Raw genomic sequence first — 25,250 nt, forward strand, 5'->3', positions numbered from 1 at the left:
AGCTACCATTGACTTTCTTCATATAATTAGAAAAAATCTACTTTAAATTTCATATGGAACCAAAAAAGAGCCCATATAGCCAAGAAAATCCCAAGCAAAAAGAATAAAGCTGGAGGCATCATACTACCCGACTTCCAACTATACTACAAGATCACGGCAACCAAAACAGCATGGCACTTGTACCAAAACAGATATATAAACCAATGGAACAGAACAGAAGCCTGAGACATAACACCATACATCTACAAACATCTGATATTTGACAAACCTGACAAAAAAAAAAAAAACAGTGGGGAAAGGATTCCCTATTTAATAAATTGTGTTGGGAAAACTGGCTAGCCATATGCAGAAAACTAAAACTAGCCCCCTTCCTTACACCTTATGCAAAAATTAACTCAAGATGGATTAAAGGCTTAAATGAAAAACATAAAACCATAAAAACCCTAGAAAAAAACCTAAGCAATACCATTCAGGATGGGCATGGGCAAAAACTTCATTACCAAAACACCAAAAGCAATTCAGACAGAAACCAAAATTGACAAATGGGATCTAATTAAACTAAAGAGCTTATGCAAGCAAAAGAAACTATCATCAGAGTGAACAGGCAACCTACAAAATGGGAGAACATTTTTGCAATCTGAACATTTTTGCAATCTATTCATCTGACAAAGGGCTGATAATCAGAATTTACAAGGAACTTAATAAATTTACAAGAGAAAAACAACTCCATCAAAACGTGGGTGAAGGATATGAACAGACACTTCTCAAAAGAAGACATTTATATGGCCAAGAAACATATGAAAAGAAGCTCATCAACACTGGTCATTAGAGAAATGCAAATCAAAACCACAGTGAGATACCATCTCATACCAGTTAAAATGGCAATCATTAAAAACTCTGAAAATAACAGATGCTGGAGAGGATGTGGAGAAATAGGAATGCTTTTATACTGTTGGTGGGATAGTAAATTAGTTCAACCGTTGTGGAAGACAGTGTTGCAGTTCCTCAAGGATCTAGTATCAGATATACCATTTGACCCAGCAATCCCATTACTGGGTATATACCCAAAGGATCATAAATCATTCTACCATAAAGACACATGCACATGTATGTTTATTGCAGCACTATTTACAATAGCAAAGACTGAGAACCAACCCAAATGCCCATCAATGATAAACTGGATAAAGAAAATGTGGCATATATACACCATGGAATACTATGCAGCCATAAAAAAGAATTAGTTCATGTCCTTTGCAGGGACATGGATGAAGTTGGAAGTCATCATTCTCAGCAAACTAACACAGGAACAGAAAACCAAACACCACATGTTAGGTTTTCCAACTCATAAATGGGAGTTGAACAATGGGAACACATGAACACAGGAAAGGGACTGTCATACACCAGGGCCTGTTGATGGATGGGGAGCAAGGGGAGGGAGAGTATTAGGATGAATACTTAATGCATCCAAGGCTTAAAACTCAGATGACAGGTTGACAGGTGCAGCAAACCATCACGGCACATGTATATCTATGTGACAAACCTGTACCTTCTGCACATGTATCCCAGAATTAAAGTAAAATAAATTTTTAAAAAAGATAAGTTCTGCAGAACATTAAACTAATTAGAATTATTAGTCTCAGGTAGTAATATTTTCTCCAGGCTTAATTTCCCCACTCTAACCTTTTTCTCCTTTTCCTCATTACTTTAAATTTTTCTCTCCATGGGATTTTATTGTAAGCACTTAATGTAATGCTTTTAAAACCTTATTGGGAATAGAGGCATTGATACATTCATCTATTTAGGTGTGTAACAGAATCTCTATATTTGCAACTGAAACAGATAAATAGTCCCAATTCAACTGAGAGCTCCTCAGGGTCAGGGAAGGCACCTTACTCATCTTTGCATCCTCAGTACATGCACTCTGCTAGGCATATAGTCAGCATTTAATAAACACTTACAGAATTGAATTGACCTGAATTTTGAAATTTCCCCAGGAAATCTTTGAGCGAGTCTGAAAAACTATTTAGAACTTGGAACTGCTGTCTTAGCACTTTGGTCTCCGTTAGATAAGGGAACTTACTGTTTGTATTCTGACTCTTGTCATAGGTGGGAGTTGTAACAGAGTTGGTGTCCTAAAATGTCAGTGTCCCTAACAGAGTATACATAACAGAGTACCCCTAACACTGTGCCTCTAACACACTATTCCCTCACAGAGTACCCTACATATTATGGGGGCTTAATACATGCTTGCTGAATAAATGTTGAAAACTGAGGATCGTGTGGTCTTTTGGGTATAGATGAAAGAAAATGCTTTTTTCTCACTCCCATCTCTGATTCTCCTCAGTAATCTCTGTTGAGGTAATGGAGCATTTCACGAGGCTAAAAACTAAGATATTGGGCTCAGACCCACTCCGGTTCAAATCCTAGCAATGCTACTAACCAGCTTTGCAACCTTAAGTCTCAAGTCAGCAAGATATTAACCCGCTCTAAGCTTCCATTTGATCACCTTTAAATGGTGATAACTGTAATACTTACTCATGGTATTATTGTAAGGAATTAATGATTTGATGTGCTTGGTAAAGAATGGCTTGTTCACTGAGAATGCTAAGTAAATGTGGGCTGTCTTGCCCATCTTTTTATGTTCATTTTAACATTGAACATCAAATATCAATCTACCCTTAGGGAACTGAATTGAAGGTAGCACCCTTGTGACCGAAACACTCTCTATTTCAGTCTTAACATTATCTCAAACTTGCTCAGTCCATCTGCCTTCCCCAAATCCAGGGCCATCTATCAGCCTCCTCCCTGCTATGGAGAATTGCTGTAGGGAAGGGCCAGAGAGGAACAGGGCTCATTAATAGATAACTTCAAATCCTCTTACCATACTAGGAATAATTGAAAAATGACAGGGCGGGGAATGCTGGGAAGATGGCCGCCTAAGAACAGCTCAGGACTTCAGCTCCCAGTGAAGGTGCAGAGGGTGAGTGGACACCGCATTTCCAGACGAACTCTTCTTGCCCACAGACCAGGAGATACCCAGGCAGAGGGGTCGCCAGAGTCGCAGTCCCAGCCGGTGCGGCTGTTTCGGCCCCTGTGGCGCTGATTCCGCCCGCGCGGCTGCTGTGACCACGCCCTGTTGCTGCGGTTCTCCATACAAAAGCCACTGGTCTGGGAGCCCTCTTAGCTGGCGAGCAGAGCCCTGAGATGGCAGAGTTGCCCATTCATCTGAAATAGCGAGTCAGGCCAGGAGATTCCTAGGCAAAAAATCCGCCAGGAGCCGGCGCCACAGTTCGAGCCGACTCCGTGAGTCACAGCACGGGAGATCCCGGCGCCTTTTCAGCAGGCGACCCGAACGCGGGGTCTTTCAACTTAAAAGACTCTGAGTCAGGGAGCCAGGTGATCAGGCTCGGTTGGTCCCACCCCTCCACCCCCAACAACAACGAAAACAAAAACAGTAATTGGAAACCCTCTGGGTTGAGCCCTTCAAATCAAGCACAGCTGAACCGGGACAGTCCAGCTCCGTGGGGGAGGGGCTTCCGCCATTACTGAGACTCTCCACCTCTACGGAGGCAACCCGCCGTTGCCGAGGCAACCTGCCACAACAGAGAGAATCCGCCATAACAGAGGCGGGGCCACCATTGCCCAGACAGTTCTAACTACGCCCATACAAAAAGGACTACAGGGAAGAGCTCAGGGCAGCTGGGCTGAGCCCACAGCAGCTCAGCAAAGCCCCTGCGGGCAGGCAGTGGCTAGGCGTGCTGCTAGCTGGGTGGGTCAGACCTGAAAGAAAAATCAAAAAAGGCAGTAGTGCAACGAAAACTCATAAAGCTCCAACTCCCTGGGACAGAGGCAGACAACAGGTGGATAAACCCACAAAAATGGGAAGAAACCAGCGCAAAAAAAATGAAAACTCCCGAAACCAGAACACCTCTCCTCCTAAAAGGAATCACAACTCCTCACCAGCAAGGGAACCAGACCGGATGGAGAAGGAGGGTGATGAAATGACAGAATCAGACTTCAGAAGGTGGGTAGTAAGAAACTACAATGAGCTAAAAGAACATGTTCTAACACAACGCAAAGAAAATAGGAACCTTGAAAAAAGATTGCACGAACTGCTGACAAGAATGGACAGCATAGAGAGGAGTGTAAGTGAATTGATGGAGCTGAAAAACGCAACAAAAGAACTTCGTGAAGCATGCACAAGCTTCAACAGCCGAATTGACCAAGCAGAAGAAAGGATATCAGAGGTCGAAGATCAACTCAATGAAATAAAAAGAGAAGGCAAGAACAGAGAAAAAAGCACAAAAAGGAATGAACAAAATCTTCAAGAAATGTGGGACTATGTGAAAAGACCTAATCTATGTCTGATAGGTGTACCTGAATGTGATGAAGAGAATGAATCCAAGCTAGAAAATACTCTTCAGGATATTATCCAGGAAAACTTCCCCAACCTAGCAAGGCAGACCAATATTCAAATCCAGGAAATACAGAGAACACCACAAAGATATTCCACAAGAAGAGCAACCCCAAGGCACATAATCGTCAGATTCACCAGGGTTGAAATGAAAGAGAAAATGCTAAGGGCAGCCAGAGAGAAAGGTCAAGTTACCCACAAAGGGAAGCCCATTAGACTCACAGCAGATCTCTCAGCAGAAACCCTACAAGCCAGAAGAGATTGGGGGCCAATATTCAACATCCTTAAAGAAAAGAACTTTCAACCCAGAATCTCCTATCCAGCCAAACTAAGCTTCATAAGTGAAGGAAAAATAAAATCCTTTGTGAACAAGCAAGCACTCAGAGATTTCGTCACCACCAAACCTGCCCTACAAGAACTCCTGAAAGAGGCTCTACACATATAAAGGAACAACCAGTACCAGCCACTCCAAAAACACACCAAATGGTAAAAGAGCATCAACACAATCAAGAATCTGCATCAACTAACCAACAAAACAGCCAGGTAGCATCAAAATGACAGTATCAAATTCACACATAACAATACCATACCTAAATGTCAATGGACTAAATGCCCCAATCCAAAGACACAGACTGGCAAATTGGATAAAAAGCCAAAACCCATCAGTGTGCTGTATCCAGGAAACCCATCTTACATGCAAGGATACACAAAGGCTCAAAATAAAGGGATGGAGGAAGATCTACCAAGCAAATGGAGAGCAAAAAAAGGCAGGAGTTGCAATTCTCATCTCTGATAAAATAGACTTTAAAGCAACAAAGATCAAAAGAGACAAAGAAGGACATTACATAATGGTAAAAGGATCACTGCAACAAGAAGATCACTTAATGGTAAAAGGATCACTGCAACAAGAAGAGCTAACGATCCTAAATATATATGCACCCAATACAGGAGCACCCAAACATAAGGCAAGTTCTTAATGACTTACAAAGAGACTTAGACTCCCACACAATAATAGTGGGAGACTTTAACACCCCATTGTCAATATTAGACAGATCAACCAGACAGAAAATCAACAAGAATATCCAGGACCTGAATACAGACCTGGAACAAGCAAACCTAATAGACATTTACAGAACTCTCCACCCCAAATCCACAGAATATCCATTCTTCTCAGGTATACATACCTACTCAAAAATTGACCACATAATTGGCAATAAATCACTCCTCAGCAAATGCAAAAGAACAGAAATCATAACAAACGGTCTCTTAGACCACAGTGCAATCGAGTTAGAACTCAGAATGCAGAAACTAACTCAGAACCGCACAGCTTCATGGAAACTGAACAACTTGCTCTTGAATGTTGACTGGATAAACAATGAAATGAAGGCAGAAATAAAGATGTTCTTCGAAACCAATGAGAACGAAGACACAACATACCAGAATCTCTGGGACACATTTAAAGCAGTCTCTAGAGGAAAATATATAGCAATAAGTGCCCACATGAGAAGAAAGGAGAGATCGAAAATTGACACGCTATCACCAAAATTGAAAGAGCTAGAGGAGCAAGATCAAAAAAACTCAAAACCTAGCAGAAGACAGGAAATAACTAAGATCAGAGCAGAACTGAAGGAAATAGAGACACAAAAACTCTTCAAAAAATCAATAAATCCAAGAGCTGGTTCTTTGAAAGATCAACAAAATAGACAGACCACTAGCCAGATTAATAAAAAAGAAAAGAGAGAATAAACAAATTGAAGCAATAAAAAACGATAAAGGGGATATCACCACAGATTCCACAGAAATCCAAACCATCATCAGAGATTATTACAAACAACTCTATGCACATAAACTAGTAAACCTGGAAGAAATGGATAAATTCCTGGACACCTGCATCCTCCCAAGCCTAAACCTGGAAGAAGCCGAAACCCTGAATAGACCAATAACATGGTCTGAAGTTGAGGCAGCAATAAAGAGCCTACCACCCAAAAAAAGCCCAGGTCCAGATGGGTTCACAGCTGAATTTTACCAGAAATACAAAGAGGAGCTGATACCATTCCTTCTGAAACTATTCCAGACAATCCAAAAAGAGGGAATTCTTCCCAAATCATTTTATGAGACAAACATCATCCTGATACCAAAACCTGGCAGAGACTCAACAAGAAAAGAAAACCTCAGGCCAATATCCATGATGAACATAGATGCAAAATTCTTCAATAAAATACTGGCAAACCGATTGCAACAGCATATCAAAAAGCTCATCCACCATGATCAAGTAGGATTCATCCCCGGGATGCAAGGCTGGTTCAACATACGCAAGTCCATAAACGTAATTCACCACATAAACAGAACCAAAGACAAAAACCACATGATTATCTCAATTGATGCAGAGAAGGCTTTTGACAAAATTCAACAACGCTTTATGCTAAAAACCCTCAATAAACTAGGTATTGACGGAACGTATCTCAAAACAATAAAAGCTATTTACGACAAACCAACAGCCAATATCATACTGAATGGGTAAAAACTGGAAGCATTCCCTTTGAAATCTGGCACTAGACAAGGGTGCCCTCTCTCACCACTCCTATTCAATATAGTACTGGAAGTTCTAGCCAGAGCAATCAGGCAAGAAAAAGAAATAAAGGGTATCCAAATTGGAAAGGAGGAAATCAAATTGTCTCTATTTGCAGATGACATGATTGTATATCTGGAAGACCCCATCATCTCAGCCCAAAATCTCCTGAAACTGATAAACAACTTCAGCAAAGTCTCAGGATACAAAATCAACGTGCAAAAATTACAAGCATTCCTATACACCAGTAATAGACTTCAAGAGAGCCAAATCAAGAACGAACTGCCATTCACAATTGCTACAAAGAAAATAAAGTACCTAGGAATACAACTAACAAGGGACGTAAAGGACCTCTTCAAGGAGAACTACAAGCCATTGCTCAACGAAATAAGAGAGGATACAAACAGATGGAGAAACATTCCATGTTCATGGTTAGGAAGAATCAACATCGTGAAAATGGCCATACTGCCCAAAGTAATTTACAGATTCAACCCTATTCCCATCAAGCTACCAATGACCTTCTTCACAGAATTGGAAAAAAACACGTTAAACTTCATATGGAACCAAAAGAGAGCCCGCATAGCCAAGTCAATTCTAAGCAAAAAGAATAAAGCAGGAGGCATCACACTACCGGACTTCAAACTATACTACAAGGCTACAGTAATCAAAACAGCATGGTACTGGTACTAAAACAGAGATATAGACCAATGGAACAGAACAGAGGTCTCAGAGGAAATACAACATACCCACAACCATCTGATCCTCGACAAACCTGACAAAAACAAGCAATGGGGAAAGGACTCCCTGTTTAATAAATGGTGTTGGGAAAACTGGCTAGCCATGTGCAGAAAGCAGAAACAGGACCCCTTCCTGACACCTTACACCAAAATTAACTCCAGATGGATTAAAGACTTAAACATCAGACCTAATACCATAAAAACCTTAGAAGAAAATCTAGGCAAAACCATTCAGGACATAGGTGTAGGCAAGGACTTCATGACCAAAACGCCAAAAGCAATGGCAACAAAAGCCAAAATAGACAAATGGGACCTAATCAAACTCCACAGTTTCTGCATGGCAAAAGAAACAGTCAGTAGAGTGAATCGGCAACCAATAGAGTGGGAAAAAATTTTTGCAGCCTACCCATCTGACAAGGGGCTGATATCCAGAATTTACAAAGAACTAAAGCAGATCTACAAGAAAAAAACAAACAAGCCCATTCAAAAATGGGCGAAGGATATGAACAGATACTTTACAAAAGAAGACATACAGGAGGCCAATAAACATATGAAAAAATGCTCATCATCACTGGTCATCAGAGAAATGCAAATCAAAACCACATTGAGATACCATCTCACACCAATTAGAATGGCGATCATTAAAAAATCGGGAAACAACAGATGCTGGAGAGGATGTGGAGAAATAGGAACACTTTTACACTGTTGGTGGGAATGTAAATTAATTCAACCATTGTGGAAGAGAGTGTGGCGATTCCTCAAGGACCTAAAAATAGAAATCCCATTTGACCCAGCAATCCCATTACTGGGTATATATCCAAAGGATTATAAATCATTCTACTACAAGGACACGTGCACATGAATGTTCATTGCAGCACTGTTTACAATAGCAAAGACCTGGAACCAACCCAAATGCCCAATGATGATAGACTGGATAGGGAAAATGTGGTACATATACACCATGGAATATTACGCAGCCATCAAAAACGATGAGTTCACGTCCTTTGTAGGGACATGGATGAACCTGGAAACCATCATTCTCAGCAAACTGACACAAGAGCAGAAAATCAAACACTGTATATTCTCACTCATAGGTGGATGTTGAACAATGAGAACACATGGACACAGGGAGGGGAACACTACACACTGGGGTCCGTTGAGGGGAAATGGGGGAGGGATGGAGGGGGTGGGGAGGTGGGAAGAGATAGCATGGGGAGAAATGACAGATACAGGTGAGGGGACGGAAGGCAGCAAACCACACTGCCAAGTGTGTACCTATGCAACAATCTTGCATGTTCATCACATGTACCCCAAAACCTAAAATGCAATTAAAAAAAAAAGAAAAGAAAAGAAAATTAAAAAAAAAAAAAAGAAAAATGACAGGGCTTCTCAACTATTTCAAAGAGGTATTGAGAAGTGGAATTTGAATTTAAAGTGAGAGTCATTAACAAGATTGAAATATTTGGGAACCTCATGGTTGATTTCTGAGGATTATAATTAGAAAAACAAACACTCTTCTAAGTGAAGCATGGACCAAATTTATGAGTTAGAATAATTCTTTGCTTTGAAAGATCAATCTCTTCAAAATGATGACAATATAATAATATGTTTGCATTTAATTTCGTGTTTATGAAAGATATTATATACTTACCTACACAGAACTCAAGTCTACAGGCCTATGAGTTGGTGATTAATATAATCTCCTACTGAAGCCTTGTCCTTAAGTCACAACAAATACATCTGGGTCCTCTGCATGCTCTATCTGTATGCAGAGGAAACAGAGTGATATTAGCATCAGGTCTACACAAAGACCAACTTTGCATGTAGAGATAGGATGAGAGGATCACTGAATGCACAATTACCCCATAGGCTAGGAGCCTTTTGAGTACAAAATTTCACTTTCCTCAGAACTTTGACTTCAAGGTTATGAGCACCATTGCTGGGAGGTGGTCTGCAGCTACCCACAGCAGGGCACAAAGAACCCACATTCAGACTCTTCTAGTCTATCTAGTTTTTAGGAAGACAAATTAAGTGTTCTGTTTATCTGTCTCCACACCTCATATTCCCAAATAAAGGCCCATTCTCTGGGCTCAAAAACAACACAAATATTGTTGTTTTCCACCCTGTAATTATAAATGACCAAACCAAATGACTACACCAGTTGCACTGCACCCTGTACCAATGAGGAGCTGCAACATGAAATCTGAGGGCCTCTCCTTGAGCTGGCCACTCTCCTCCTGGATGGTGAGTTTTTCAGGACACTAGTCCTTCCTTATTCATGGTTTTGCTTTCCAAGGTTCTAGTTACCCTCAGTCAATTGAGGTCCAAAAACAGGTAAGTATGGTACAATCAGATATTTTGAAAGAGAGAGAGAGAGAGAGAGAGAGAGAGACACCACATTCACATAATTTTATTACAGTGTATTGTTATACACTCTATTTTATAACAAGTTGTTGCTGTTCATCTTCCACTGTGCCTAATTTAAAAATTAAACTTTATCATAGGGATGCATGTGTAGGAGAAAACAGAGTATATGTAGGATTCAGTACAACCAAAGTTCCAGGGATCCCCTAGGGATCTTGGAATGTGTCTTCCCCAATAAGTGGGCACTACTCTACTAACAGGCAGCTTGTAATTGGAAATGTATACTTATGTCCTCATGTATTGCAAAATGGTAAAAAGAATAGGCTTAAAGCCTGGCTGTCTGGTTGGAATCACTGTGTGACCCTGGGCAAATCACTTTCCTCTCCATACCTCAGTTCATTTATCTGTAGCAGGGGATAATAATAGAAAGTACTTCAGAGGGTTGTTGTGATGAAAAAATGGATTAAATAATATTACTCTACTCAGACTGCCATAGCAAAACACCATAGACTGGGTGGCTTAAACAACAGAAATGTATTTTCTCACAGGAGGTTAGAGTCCAAGGTTAAAGTTCTGGCAAGGTTTGGTTTCTGGTAAGGGCTGTCTTTCTGCCTAGCAGAAAGCCACCTTCTCACTTTGTCTTCACATTATGGAGAGTGATCTCTCTCTCCCTCTTGTTATAAAGCCACTAATCTCAGCTGAGGGGCCACACCCACATGATGTCATTAACCCTAATTACCTCCCAAAGACCACAATCTCCAAATATATTCACATTGAGGTTAAGCCTTCAACATATGAATTTTGAGGCAGGGGGACAATTAAATCCATAGCAATGTGTATAAAGGATTTAGACCAGTGCCTAACATGCATCGAGTACTGAGCAAATGTTAATTACTATCATTCTCATGCCAGACACTTCATACATTGTCTCACTTAGAAATTGCACTGTCTCACTTAGAAATTACACCAGTGCAGACATAGGCATATCCTTTTCAGCTGAGGCAACTGGACTCAGAGAGTTACCTGCCTTGACTTTGGGGTGGCAAAGCTGACTTGACTCTAATGTCACACAAAAGGCAATGTACTTTCTGCTCTACCACATACATCCTTTAAAAAAAAAATTAAGGCATAACTATACATTCTCTCTATTATTTTAGTTCTTAAAATATCTACATTTTAAAATATTTTTATAGAAGCATAGCATCTAGCCCCACAAATACCCTTCTTTCTGTGGAAGAAAATTTTCATGGCTTAAAATAAAAAAGGTCAATTTTTCACTCAGACTATACGTCCAGCCACAGACAGAGAAGCTGCTTATCATTATCACTGAGGAACTCAAGCTGACAAAGCAGCCATCATCTCTAACACTGCAGGTCACATCGCAGAGGATGAAAGGAATTCCAATGGTCTCACATCAACAGCTAAATATGGCATGCATCACTTTTCACAACTCATTAGCCAGAACCCACCCAACCACAATGTGGCCAAGCACAACCCTATCATGGGCCTGGAAGGAAGAAAACCAGAAATCTTTAAAGCCTTTCAAAAAATAATATCTGACAGTCAACTCTAGAAGCACAGTTATTCCAACACTGAAATGGGAGTAAGGACGTATCTATAATAAACACAGGAAAAAAATCATCTTAGTTCCAGATAATTGAGTGCTTTTGTCTTTCTCTCTTGACTAGTAGCCACAAGCAGTGGAACTTCTCATTTCATTTTTAGCCAATCTGTCAACTGAGCAAAGAAAAATAACTAACCTTATGGGCATGAGAAAGAAGGCTAGAGGATGGGTAGGAGTTTAATTTCCTATGTTCGAGGCATGATATGAAAAATTATCTAAACCCAGGTCCCAAATTGTATCCAGGATTTCCAGATGCTCACAGGAGAAGTAACTAAGGACGTACGTAACTGAGGAGTCTCCGTTGAGGAGACTAAGAAGTCACAAGAGGTAACTAAAGAGTCTCCATTGATCAAACAAAGATGCTGCACATCAGCAGAGATTTATCCAGCAATAGGCAGCATGAAAATGATGAAGTAACACAAAACTAAAGTGCAGACCAGAGCTGATCTCAATAGCTACTATAAAAAAATTTTCCTGAGTAAAGATTTTTGTTTCATTTGTCTGAAGGATATCACCACTGAGGTTACGAAGATATGAATTCCACTGAACATCTATATGAATTTTGACAAGTTACTTAATGTCTTTAAACTCAACTATAAAATAGGGAGCACAACTACAGGTTATTGTGAGGGTTAAATGAGATAATGTATATAGAGCACTTACAATGTTGTAATCTATGTATAATAAATGAGATAATGTATGTAGAGCACTTAACAAGGTTATAATATATGTACAATCAATATTAGCCATGATTTTTATTTGTATGTTATTATTATCATGTTGATAAAATGCCAAAAGCCAAAGGGAGCTATGGAGCCACTATCAGATATTTTTTAATCTATAATATGTATCTTATCATACAGGTTTAACAGCTACAAATATATATGATTTCACCGTTAAGTACAATGGTAGCTGTAGGTTTTTCACAGATGCCCTTTATCTGGTTGAAAAAGTTCCCTTCTACTTCATGAACAAGTGCTGAATTTTGTTCAATGCTTTTTAAAAATATCTAGTGAAATAATCACATGGTGTTTCCTTCTTAAATTTGTTAGAATGGTTAACTATATTAATTGATGTTTTCAAATGTTAAACTGACATTATATCTGTGGGATAAACTTCACTCAGACATTGTATCTTATTATTTTTATATATTGTTGGATTCAGTTAGCTTAGAATTTTTTACATCTATGTTCACAAGGAATATCTGTCTCAGGTTTACTTCTTGAAAGAAATTGGTAATTAGTGTCCCTCAAGGTCTTTGAATCTGTTGGCATAATGTTCTTCCTGAGATTTCCTTGTTATCTTCTTAACATCTGTAGAATCTGTGGTAAAGACTGATATTGGTAATTTGTATCTTCCCTTTTATTCCTTAGTATGGCTAGAGGTTAATCAATTTTATTAAATTTCTCAAAAAATCAGCTTCTGGGTTATTTGATTTTCTCTATTGCTTTTCTGTTTTCTAGTTCATTGATTTTTGTTCTTTTCATTAATTCCTTTCTTCTGCTTGCTCTGCTTATAATTTACTTTTTTTCTACTTTCTTTTATTTTAGACATATATTTTAATATAAGTATTTGGTACTATAAATTTCCTTCTGAGTACTATGCTAGTTACTTTAGAAAAAATTTTTACATCTGATGTGTTATTTTTATTCAATTGAAAATAGTTTCTATTTTATAATGATTGTGATCACTGGTATTGGATTAAAATATATCATCTTCCTATTTGTTTTCTATTTTCCCATTTGTTCTTCAGTCCCTTGTACCTCTTTTTCTTCCCTTTTTAGTATTGAGTTTATTTGTATTTCATTTTATCTCTATTGTTAGCAATTAGCTATAACTTTTTTGTGTTAATTTACTGATTGCTTTCATGTTTATAGTATACATCTTTAACTTACCATAGTCTACTTTCAAGTAATATTGCTTTTTTGTTTTTGCCTTATTACCACAAATTCAAATTATATAAAATGCTATCCTCTTACAGAAAATGCAAAATTGAATTAAACTGGAAAGTATGACACTCAGAAAATTAATTCAATTTTTAGTTTTATTAATTGGAAGCCCTGCTTATATAAGTTCAAAACCATCTTTTATTTGTAGTTTTTATTTTTCAGCCATCCTTATTTTCACTAACTTTAATCACCATGGGATGTTATTAACATTCTAAAATCGTTCTGGTATTATATATTGTATTTTTAATATATTCTCATGGAATTTTCAAACAATAAAATGTCTTAGCCACCCCATAGTAAAATCTCTTATTTTTCTACATGACAAGTGCACCAGTGCCAGGCACCACTCTAGACATTTCCTGCAGTGCCATTTTCTTCTCTACCCTGGTGATGTGTCTGACAGTGGTGACGTCATAACAAATTATTAGAATAACAATTGCAACATCTAAAAGTTTGAAGGCACGACACTGGAACTCTCATTATCAGACATAAGCAGAGTCTTACCTCATGTGAAGATAAACTATTTGATCTTCTCTGTATCTTTCACAATATTTAAAATCAAATAATTGATTATTACAATGAAGAAAACAGCTATAATAATGATTAATTCCATAATTTTTTTTGTGGTCCCCACCTCAAAGAGTGTCAGCTGTAACAGGAGATTGAGAAAATGTGGATGTTCCTTGGGGAAAATGATTCTGACAGTAAACATTTTGAACAGACTACTTTTAGAGTAGTGACAGTGGTTTCCTTTTTCCTAGCTTATCAACTTTTTGATATTATGCTGGAGTTTCTTTTGAGTTATACAAACAACTTTAGTCTTTGGGTTTGATCTTTTGGTGCTTAAGGGATTTAAAAAAAAAAAAAGAAAGAAAAGAAAGGTAAAAAGAAGAATTATCTAATGCTATAAAAATGCCTATGCCCAAAAATAACTGGAACATGTAAATATCCACTCGAATGAATGTATTATAGGCTTGCCATTAACACCAACCCAAATTAATTATTAATTTAATTTTTTTTGAGACTGACTCACTCTGTCACCCAGGCTGGAGTACGGTGACACAATCCTGGCTCACTGCCGCCTCAAACTCCTGGGCACAAGGAATCCTCTTGCCTTGGCCTCCCAAATTAGCTGGGACCACAAGCTTGCAATACAACTCCCAGCTAATTTTTATTTTTATAATTGTAGAAAGAGTTCTCACTATGCTGACCAGGTTGGTCTCGAAATCTTGGCCTCAAGTGATCCTCCCACCTCAGCCTCCCAAAGTGCTACGATTACAGGCATGAGCCACCATGCCTGGTCTTAAATTTATTCTTAATGGAGCTAACTTTTCTTTTAAATTAGCACTGAAGAATGAATGTGTAAAGTGCTAATAGGGATGGAAGTACCACAAATAAAATATTTCTAAAGAAGATTCAGTTTGATTTCTACTACTTGTCCCGTGGTTATATTTTACAGAAACAAATTTGCCTTTTATTCTATCATTAGACCTTTTCCGTTAAAATCAAATCTGTACTGCTTCACACAGTTTATAATCCTACAACTCAAACAATTAGCTAAGAAGTCATCAAAACAAGATACTATGACAGCAAAGTTATGTGCAAAATCTAGTCACTGCCTAATATATCACTCTAAAAGCCCCATAGAGTGAAGTTGTTATGGCTGAGAAGAATATGTTTGTGGGTCTGATAAACATACACATCTTGATAGGTCCTCCAAGGTAGGTCTGGCTTTTCTATATGTCAAGTACCAAATGTATTCTGAGATCGTTGGATTATCTCAGAAAGACAATCTGTGGTGCTTGAAACTCCAGAGCAACCTTGTCCTCCTATCATTTTTTTTTTTTTTTTTTAAGACCGAGTCTCGCTCTGTCACCCAGGCTGGAGTGCAGTAACACAAACTCAGCTCACTGTAGCCTCAACCTCCCAGACTCAAGCAATCCTCCCATCTCAGCCTCCCAAGTAACTGGGACTACAGGCACATGCCACCACACTTGGCTAACTTTTTTATTGTTTGTAGAGACAGGGTTTCATCATATTGCCCTGGTGTCAAACTCGAGCTACCTCACCAACCTGTTCTATCTTTAAACAATGTGTCTATTTTCTTCCCAGATGTTCCAGCTCAAAAAAAACTCTTTGGCAATTTCTTCTTCAAGTTATAATTTATAACAAACTTTTACCCTCTATAACATAATACTGGACAAAAATAAACCCATGAGCTATGACTGTTTGAAATAGAACAGATTTTAACACAATTTAACCATAGAAGTGTAGTTGTGTTCTTACCACTTCTCTCCAGGATTTGGCCCAATCAGTGAATTCAGAATCCATTACCAAATTTCCTCCCTTGCTGGGCATAAAATCAATGATTCCCGAAGTTATAATTTGACATGTGTGTTTCTTCGTCTTCAGTGTTATTCCAATATCTTGTCTATATCTAAACTCCACTAAGCATAATATGAGACCTCTGAGACTAATATGGAGAACTTTGAGGCCAACCTTGCCAGGCAGATGCTGCCTCTCACAGTCTTCTTCAGCCTTTTCTGTCAGGGAAGGGTCTTCTAAAATTCTTTTTAACCCCAGTTCTCAGGTATGAGCACTGCACTTCCAGACTTTTTAAAGTCTCACTTGTGAATATGATGGCAAAAACTCATCTTTGAATTAATCCCCCAACTGGGAGCCCAAAATTTGAAAGCTGAACCATTCAATCAGATCACTTCATCGTTCTCAGCCACGTTATTAATTAGTACATGAAGCACCTTAGCACATATGTGCCTACTCTTGGCAGGCAGAATTGAGAACAAATAATTCTGCAATAAGTGGTCTAAAATTAATGGCTACAAAAGTGGCTAATTGCACACCAAGGACCTAGTCACAGAATAAAGGCCTGTGCAGAATCTGAAAAGTCTTTAGTTCTCTTAAAATTAGAATCAAATGGTCTATTATACTAGAGCTTTAGTAGGCACAATTTTTAAATGGGCTGATTAGAGCCAGAGACTCTGCTTTTCAGACTTTGCCAAATATATATATAAACATGGCCTTTATGGAGTCCCTTTGCACAGTTATAATTTTACAGTTCATTTAGGAATTCTTAACTCAGTCAGGATTAGCTCTGTTGAAGCTTATTTTTCTTTCTGTGAAATGATTACTTGACTCAACCTACAGTCATGCTAAGACTTGGTAATAATACAATCTACTTTGTACTGAGCCATCTCCTCAGATGTTGCATCACCTTTCTCTTCCTAAGACCCTGCAAATTCTGAGATAAGATTTAAAAAGGTGTGTTTCTGATAGAGACCATTCCTCCAAACATCTCACTTTCCTTTCTATTGATTTCCCCTTCTACTAACAATGAATATAAATGAGGACTTACCATATGGAAGGAAGTCTCTGTCAGGTTTCATCTAAGTGCCTTGATGAACTCTCACACTCCCACTTAATCTTCTCCACCTAAAAGGTCAATCATAGTAAATTAGATGCAGCAGAGAATAAGAAGAAGCAGGTACACTGCCCACAACATCCTATACTGTTTCACCACATGTCTCCATTCAGCCTTGACTCTTACCTATCAGGTTCACCTAGTTCAGTGTGTCTGGGATACAACCAAAACTCACATCAGAATCACCTAGAGATCTGGCTAAAGATGCAGGTTCCTGCGTTCTACTGAATACCTATTGAATCAGAAGTACAGGGTGTGGTGGCCAGGAATCAACATCTTGAACAAATTCCTTCTATCACTCTTATCACAGTGACCTTTTAAAGCAGTGAAATCACAAAATAAATAGTTCAGGTCTGCTGCCTGACAATCCATAGCCCAAATAATTGGGTTTTCTTGGGCGCAGTGGCTCATGCCAGTATTCCCAGCACTTTGGGAGGCCAAGGTTGTCAGATTGCTTGCAGTCAGAAGTCGGAACTGGAGACTAGCCTAGCCAGAGTGGTGAAACCCCATCTGTACTAAAACAAAACAAACAAACAAAAAATAAATAATTGGGATTCCCAGGCATCATAGACACTACTATCTATCAAGTCCTTTATTCTCTCTCTGCCACAAAGGGAGAGCTGAGGGCAGGGCATGAGGGGTGCCCAAGACTTGGTGGAGAAGGCATGCAAGCATAACTCCCTCTAAGTGCACCACACAGCCCCAACCAGCACAGCACCCCCCACCGACCTCTGGTTTTAAAGCCTGGCTCTACCTGCCTTGGTCCTATCTGACTTCCCTTCTGCCTGAATCAAGAAGATATTTTTTATTAGTCCAGACATGTTTCTTTGGCTAATTCAAGAGAGAGCTTGTCCACAATGCTCTTTTCTCAAATAAGAAGTATCATACTGAATTCTCCTTTTCTCTCCTTGCTTCTAGCCTCACTCTTTATTGGCTCTCTCTCTCACAGCTGTCAGTAGCTTTAGAGAAAAAGTCTAACTGAAGTTGCCTCAGAAAGTGCTGTTAACAACTAACGACTTTTGCTCAACAGCAGAGTTCATCCTTAACACATCATCCTTCCAATTAAAGCACTAGGAATTGGTTACTTTAAACGAAAGGGGTCAAGAACTATAATTTTCTTATTAGATCACCCTCTTATTATTTAGGAAAATTAATTTATTTTGTAGCACTGCAGCAAATAAATAGCACAATTACATTGGATATGATCATCAGAGCTAGTATCTGCCTTCAAAACATTATTAAAGGGCAATAGTGTATCTTCAGACAGTAAATCAGAATCCATCTCACTGAGGAGATGCATTTTCTTCAACAAGGAAAGTGTCAAGGCCTATGAACTTCATTTTATTTATTTAAAAGATAAACTAAATTGAATTTGGAACATTTTGTTTTATTACAGGTGGTTGAATAGTCACAAGATTACTCCTTCAAAATTTGCTCATAGAAGTATCTGTGATGCCTTGATAAATGAACAGCACCTTTCCAATGTGTTAAAATGTTTGAAACTTACTGAACAAATGCTGAATCTCATTCTGAACTAGCAGCCACACTTATCTCCCATGATTTTTTTTTTAATGCAGCAGAATGAATTGGCATATGATGGGCAAACTGTTATGCAAATTTTGATATTTTCTCAACAGTACAAATTGAAATGTGGCTTACTGTTGTGGTAATCAATTCATAGGTGATGTTATTAGGGACTTTGGCAATCACAGATCATGACATATATTTAAACTGATATTTAACCAGACTTCACCAGTACACAGTATATCCATGTGAAACAACTACACTTGTGCCCTTGAATCTATAAAAATAAAAGATAATTTTAATAAGTAATTTATAATTTTATCTATTAAAGAAGATATAGATAAAACATAAAATTAAAAAATAAGAAAGATAAAAGAAGAAATTAAAAATAATAATTTTATTATCCAGCATTATCTAACCACTCAATGGTAACCACAATTAATATTTTGGTGACTATTGTTACAACGTTTTTTGTAAAATGGTTTAATAAATATTTACCAATATATCTGTAGACTACTTTCTATCTATCTGTTAAACTACTTATAAAGATAAATGGGATCTCCCTTTCCTTCTAACTGGGTTTCACTGGTATAAAACAGAGCTGTTCATATTTTACATACTTACTTTGTCATTGAACATCTTGCTGAATTCTCTTATTAGTTGTAATTTTATTTCAGTTACTTTACCTGAGTTTTCCAAATACACAGTTACAACATTTTTAAAAATATTTTTTCCTCTTCCCTGTTTATGTTTATATTTCTTAATATTTAAATGTCCAGAATCTTGTCATGTAAGAATAGTGAATAACCTTTGGGATACTTGGGATATTCTTATATTTTACAAATTTCAAAGAAATTATCCCAGAGGTTTCTGCTAAGTATCACATTGGCTATTAAGTTCAGAGAGATCATCTTAATCACAAGAATTAGTGAGATATTCTTCTACATCTACTAATATATTTTAAAATCAATATTGACATCCATCTAGTCTTTCAGACATCTACTAAAATGGTCAAGTCTACTTTTCCTTTGACTTTTTTACATATTGTAAATATATTCCCTAATACTAAACATCCTTGGATTCCTGAAATTATTCTTTATTGTCATATTATAGCTTATTATTATCTTATCATTTCATCTTTTCAATATAATGCTGAGTATCTACTTGTGAACATTTTTTGGTGTTATTCTGTTTAATTGTGAGGCTTTTTCTAAAAGTAATTTTTTTATATTTTAATTTTTTATTGTAAAAGTACTACGTTAGTATGGGAAAAATTAAAATGAAGGCACATAGAAAGAAAAAAAGTTAGAATTCTCCCATGATCCTCCAACTCCCCCTGTGAAAATTATTACTTTGATTCTTCAGCTTATTTTGAATTTAATCCCCTATTGTAATATAAAAAGATTACAATATTTATTCCAATATTGTTTATAGTAGCAAAAAAACTGCAAGTTTTATAATCATTTATAATAGCAAAACAGCAATTGTTTATCACAGCAAAAAACTACAATATTGCAATGAATAATCTTTAATATATATACATATCTTTGCATATGCGTAGAGATATTTCTTTTAAAGGGGTTCCCAGATGTAGATGTGTTATATTTTAATAAATATTGCTAAATTGCTGCTTCAAAATATTGCACCAATATGAGCTGCCACTGGGTAATACTGTGTAAAAGAGTACTTGTTTCTCCACATTTTGGCACATTAGTATTATCAATATTTTAATCATTGATAACGTTATAGTTATAAAAGCTATCATATTGTTTTAATTTTTATTGATTTAATTAGTGGGAATAAAGATCTTTTCACATATTTATCAGTCATCTGTGTTTCTAATTGTGTGAATTATCCCTTCATGGAATTTGCCTATTTTTATGTTAAATGGGATTCTTTTTTTAAATTAATTTTTAAGAGTTAATTTTGTGTAAGGCACATTGACCTTCAGCTGGTGGTAGATAACTGTATTACTAAAAATATTCTGTTCGCCATTTTTCCTTTGATTTAATACTGATCTGCTGTAGTTGTATCTAGAGTATTTTTAAATCTTATCTAGAGTAGTTTCAGAATTTTCGAGAAACAGAATATATATATATATATATATATATATATATATATGAAGAAATTCATTATAAGTACCAGCTTGTGCACTTATGGAGGCTGAGTGAGATGTTCTACTATCTGCCGTCTGCAAGCTGGAGACCCAGAAGATCCAGTGGTATAGTTTGAAGGCCTGAGAGCCAATTGTGCAGGTTCCAGTCTGGGTCTGAAGGCTGAAGAACTAGAACTTCCAAGGGCAGGAGCAGACTGATGTCCCAACTCAAGCAGTCAGCCAGAGTGAATGCAACCTTCCTCTGCCTTTAGATCCTCAACAGATTGAATGAGGCCCATCCGTACTGGGTAGAACAATCTGCTTTACCTAGTCCACCAATTCAAATGCTAATCTCTTCCAGAAATACCCTCACAGACTCACTCAGATAAAATGTTTAAACACTTAGCTGGGCATCCATGGTCCAGAAAAGATAACACATAAAATTAAGCATTGCAGCAGTGGTGTGCAACACGGTGCCTAGGACAAATTTGGGTCTGAAATCAAACTGTGTTCAGAATCCCTGCTTTATCTCTTGCTGTGTGAACTTGGCCAGTTACTTAACCTCCATCTGCCTCTGTATTCAAATCTGTAGAAGATATATAGTTCTTTTAAAAGAGTTCAATACAGTTCCCAGCATTTAGAAAATATGCTTTTATAGTTTTTATTTAGTTTATTAGTTTTTGGGTTTTTGCTTGTATGTATACCCTAAGTCTGTGGTCTACTTAGAATTTACATCACTGAACTAAGATTCATTAATTTCCAAATAACTACAAAATTTTCCCAGCACCAATTTTTTTCTAGATAATCCATTTTTATTTCATTGATTTAAAATGTCATCATGATATAAATTTCCATACATTTTAAAATTTATTTTCATAGTAGCATTTGTCTTTTACATCTTTTCAAACTTTTTATACGTAATACATATGAGCTGAATATGGTAGGGTTATGTTTATTTGCTCATATATTTTTATTTACTTTTACCATTTTACTTTATGTCTTTAGGTAATATTCTTTCATTGGAGGGAGAGATCCTTTTTTCTTCTTTCTTGCCCTCTGTTAGATTTTTTATATTTTCTTTCTCCCTTTTTTCTTCTTCACTTTTGGAAGTTATTTTATTTCCTTGCATTAAATGATTATTCTTACATTTTTAACACAAATATTTGAATTAACAAAATCAATATTTCTAACCTCCTCTTTAGCAGCACAAGGAGGACCTTAGAATTCACCTTCCATGTGTTCTAGTGTCTAATATTTTCATTCAACTTTGTTTTTATAACCCTCCAAGTTAGTCACCATTATTACTTTTTAGTCAATATTCAGATTACATACATATTTAGAAATTCCTTTGCTTATCCTTTCTTTCTTTTTTAAACAACTGAACCCTTTCTAGATTGAATTTCATTCTTCTTCAAGTCTATCCTTTAGCATTTCTTTCAGCAATGGTGTGCTGGTGATAAGCTCTCAATGTCTTTGTCTGAAATATTTTTATTTTTTTCCTCACTCTAATAATAATTTAACTGGTATAAAATGAATTCTAATTTTACAGTTGTTTTGTTCTACAGTTAAGTATATTACTTCGTTGTCTTCTGGCCTCTAATATTATTGTTGTAATTTAATTACTCTTACACGAATAAAATCTTTTTTCTCTGGTTACATCTAAAATTTTTCTCTGTGTCCTTGACATTCTGCAGGTTTGTAAAATTTTTCTAGGTATTAATTTGTCTTTATTTTTCCTCCTTCAGACTTGAATCAGGGTTATGAAAATTTTTCAGACATCATCTCCTTTTTGTAAGCTTTTTTAAAGCTCATGAGTCCTAGGAGCTTTGCTTATAGTTTATCATGAATAAAACATCCCTGTTTACTTAGTGCATATGAGAAAGTAAATCAAACATTTTTTACAGATAGCAGTATGAGAAAAGTACCATAAACGAATTCCAGAGTACTGGTTCACAAAGAACTGAGAAAGCTCACAGGAACATAAATATTTTGTCTGTAAAGCTATGAGGAGTTGTTGAAAATTCTAGAATAGTGGGGTGGTTTAATTGACTATTTACTTTGGCAAAACTAATCTGATTCCAGAGCTATGATGAATTGAAGGCAAAAGTGGAGATGGAATGGAAGGGGGCCACAAAAAGGTTATCCAAATTGTATGACCAAGAAATAATGAGAACCTCAGTCATAGAACGGTGGCCTTGGGTTGTAAAGAGTGCGCCAAACAAAGGTGGTTTTACAGAAATGAATTTCTACAGGATTTTTCATTCCTACAGTCCTTACAGGTCATCTGGCCATGTCCGTGTGCCTGGATTCTGCACTTCTGACCTTGCATAACGTCTACTTGCTGTATTTTCCTGGTTTTTGTTAGTCCAAGTGGCTTCTCACACAGTAGGCACTGACCTCTACTCTGAAATGGAAACAGGACTCTAATTTGCCTGCCTCTCTCTGATTCATGGCCTTGCCCTGGTCCCTGAGAACTTTCAGCCCTTAAATTTGTATTATTTGAGTACCCACACTCCCAACAAGACAATGAATCACAAATAAATTGGCAGGTGAAAAAACATTCCAAAAAGAAATGAGAGAGAAATTGATGGAAATGAAGAGAATAGAAAAACTACGTTGGAGATACACTGACTAAATGTTTGTGGACCCCCACATGGGCATTGGGCAGGTTACCAGTTCATGAGGGTGGAGCCCTCACAAATGGGACTAATGTCCTTATTAAAGGGACCTCAGAGCATTCTCTTGCCTTCTGAGGCTACAATGAGGAGGCAATCAGCAACCTGGAAAAGGACCCTCATCAGAACCCAGAATGGACGATAGGGGCATCCTCATCCCTTAATCTCAGACTTCCAAACCACAGAAATGTAAGGAAAAAAATGTTGCTGTTTATATTCTACCAAATCTATGATAATTTGTTATAGCAGCCCAAACTAGCTGAGGCAGAAGGTTTATACCTGTTATATTTATTTAAGCATAGGCTCTATAAACTTCCATGTGTGTAAATTTGACCTTTTCTAAAAGATGCTGGGCGTCTGATTAATCCAACTGGCTGTGCCTGTTTTATTCAGGATTCTTTTAGGTAGGATTCACAAGCCAGAAAATGCCAATAAGCTTCAGAGATAAGATGTTTTCCATGATCACAGTCAGTTCTTTTTCAGACTCATTAACACTTGACCACAGAGTGCAAATCAGGATGTCCCACTTGTCCTCTATTTAGGTGAGCAGAGTATGATGCCAGAGTAATTTTTAAACCAATTAGGATCTTCCCACTTGGGGTTACACAAATGGAGATATAGTAGACCTCTTTTTATACAAGCCATGTGGTAAATTTCCTGAAAATATGTTCAACATAATTTTGACAAATTATTTAAAAGAAATCCCAGCCTGTCAATGAAAACTACTCATAGAATTTATTTTTTGAAATATAACACTACTTCTACAGTAAACCTTTTTGCCTAAACCACAGTGATAAATGAAAGGGACAGATGTAAACCTTAATCCAGTCAAGTATATTATACTTCATAGCTAACAGAATATTCATAATTTTCATACCTTAAATTTTTTATCATAAGGTAGTTTTTACTTCTTATGAGAAAACCACATTTTCCACTCTAAGGCATATTTAATTTGATTATTCTCAAATGTGTATATATATATATATATATATATATATATATATACACACACATACATATATATGTATATATACATATATACTTTTTTTTTTGCTATGAAAATATTTTATTAGGTCAAACTACTTGCTATGAAACTGCTTTAAGGAATGCTGGGAAGATGGCCGCCTAAGAACAGCTCAGGACTTCAGCTCCCAGTGAAAGTGCAGAGGGTGAGTGGACGCCGCATTTCCAGACGAACTCTTCTTGCCCACAGACCAGGAGATACCCAGGCAGAGGGGTTGCCAGAGTCGCAGTCCCAGCTGGTGCGGCTGTTTTGGCCCCCTCGGGGCTGATTCCGCCCACGCAGCTGCTGTGACCACTCCCTGTTGCTGCGGTTCTCCGTACAAAAGCCACTGGTCTGGGAGCCCTCTTAGCTGGCGAGCAGAGCCCTGAGACGGCAGAGTTGCCCATTCATCTGAAATAGCGAGTCAGGCCAGGAGATTCCTAGGCAAAAAATCCGCCAGGAGTCGGCGCCACAGTTCGAGCCGACTCCGTGAGTCGCAGCACGGGAGATCCTGGCGCCTTTTCAACAAGCGACTGGAACGTGGGGTCCTTCAACTTAAAAGAAAAGACTCTGAGTCAGGGAGCCAGGTGATCAGGCTCGGTTGGTCCCACCCCTCCACCCCCAACAACAACGAAAACAAAAACAGTAATTGGAAACCCTCTGGGTTGAGCCCTTCAAACCAAACACAGCTGAACCAGGACAGTCTGGCTCAGTGGGGGAGGGGCCTCCGCCATTATTGAGACTCTCCACCACTATGGAGGCAGGCTGCCATTGCCAAGGCAACCTGCCACAACAGAGAGAGTCCGCCATAACAGAGGTGGGGCCACCATTGCCCAGACAGTTCTAACTATGCCCAT

At 37.7% G+C, this 25,250-nt stretch overlaps 1 long non-coding RNA gene across 1 annotated transcript in view; it reads right to left on the reverse strand.

Annotated features, from left to right (window-relative positions):
- LOC141583487 (uncharacterized) overlaps window positions 1-17,306 on the reverse strand; it is a 470,132-nt gene extending 452,826 nt beyond the window's left edge. The window contains exons 1-2 of the long non-coding RNA XR_012516115.1: window positions 17,223-17,306; window positions 17,031-17,107 (exon numbers count right to left, since the gene is read on the reverse strand). This is a non-coding gene — a long non-coding RNA (uncharacterized LOC141583487). The remainder of the gene's footprint in view (window positions 1-17,030; window positions 17,108-17,222) is intronic.
- Window positions 17,307-25,250: the final 7,944 nt, after the last annotated feature.

Source organism: Saimiri boliviensis, chromosome 1, assembly GCF_048565385.1.
Source record: "Saimiri boliviensis isolate mSaiBol1 chromosome 1, mSaiBol1.pri, whole genome shotgun sequence".
Lineage (NCBI taxonomy): Eukaryota > Metazoa > Chordata > Mammalia > Primates > Cebidae > Saimiri > Saimiri boliviensis.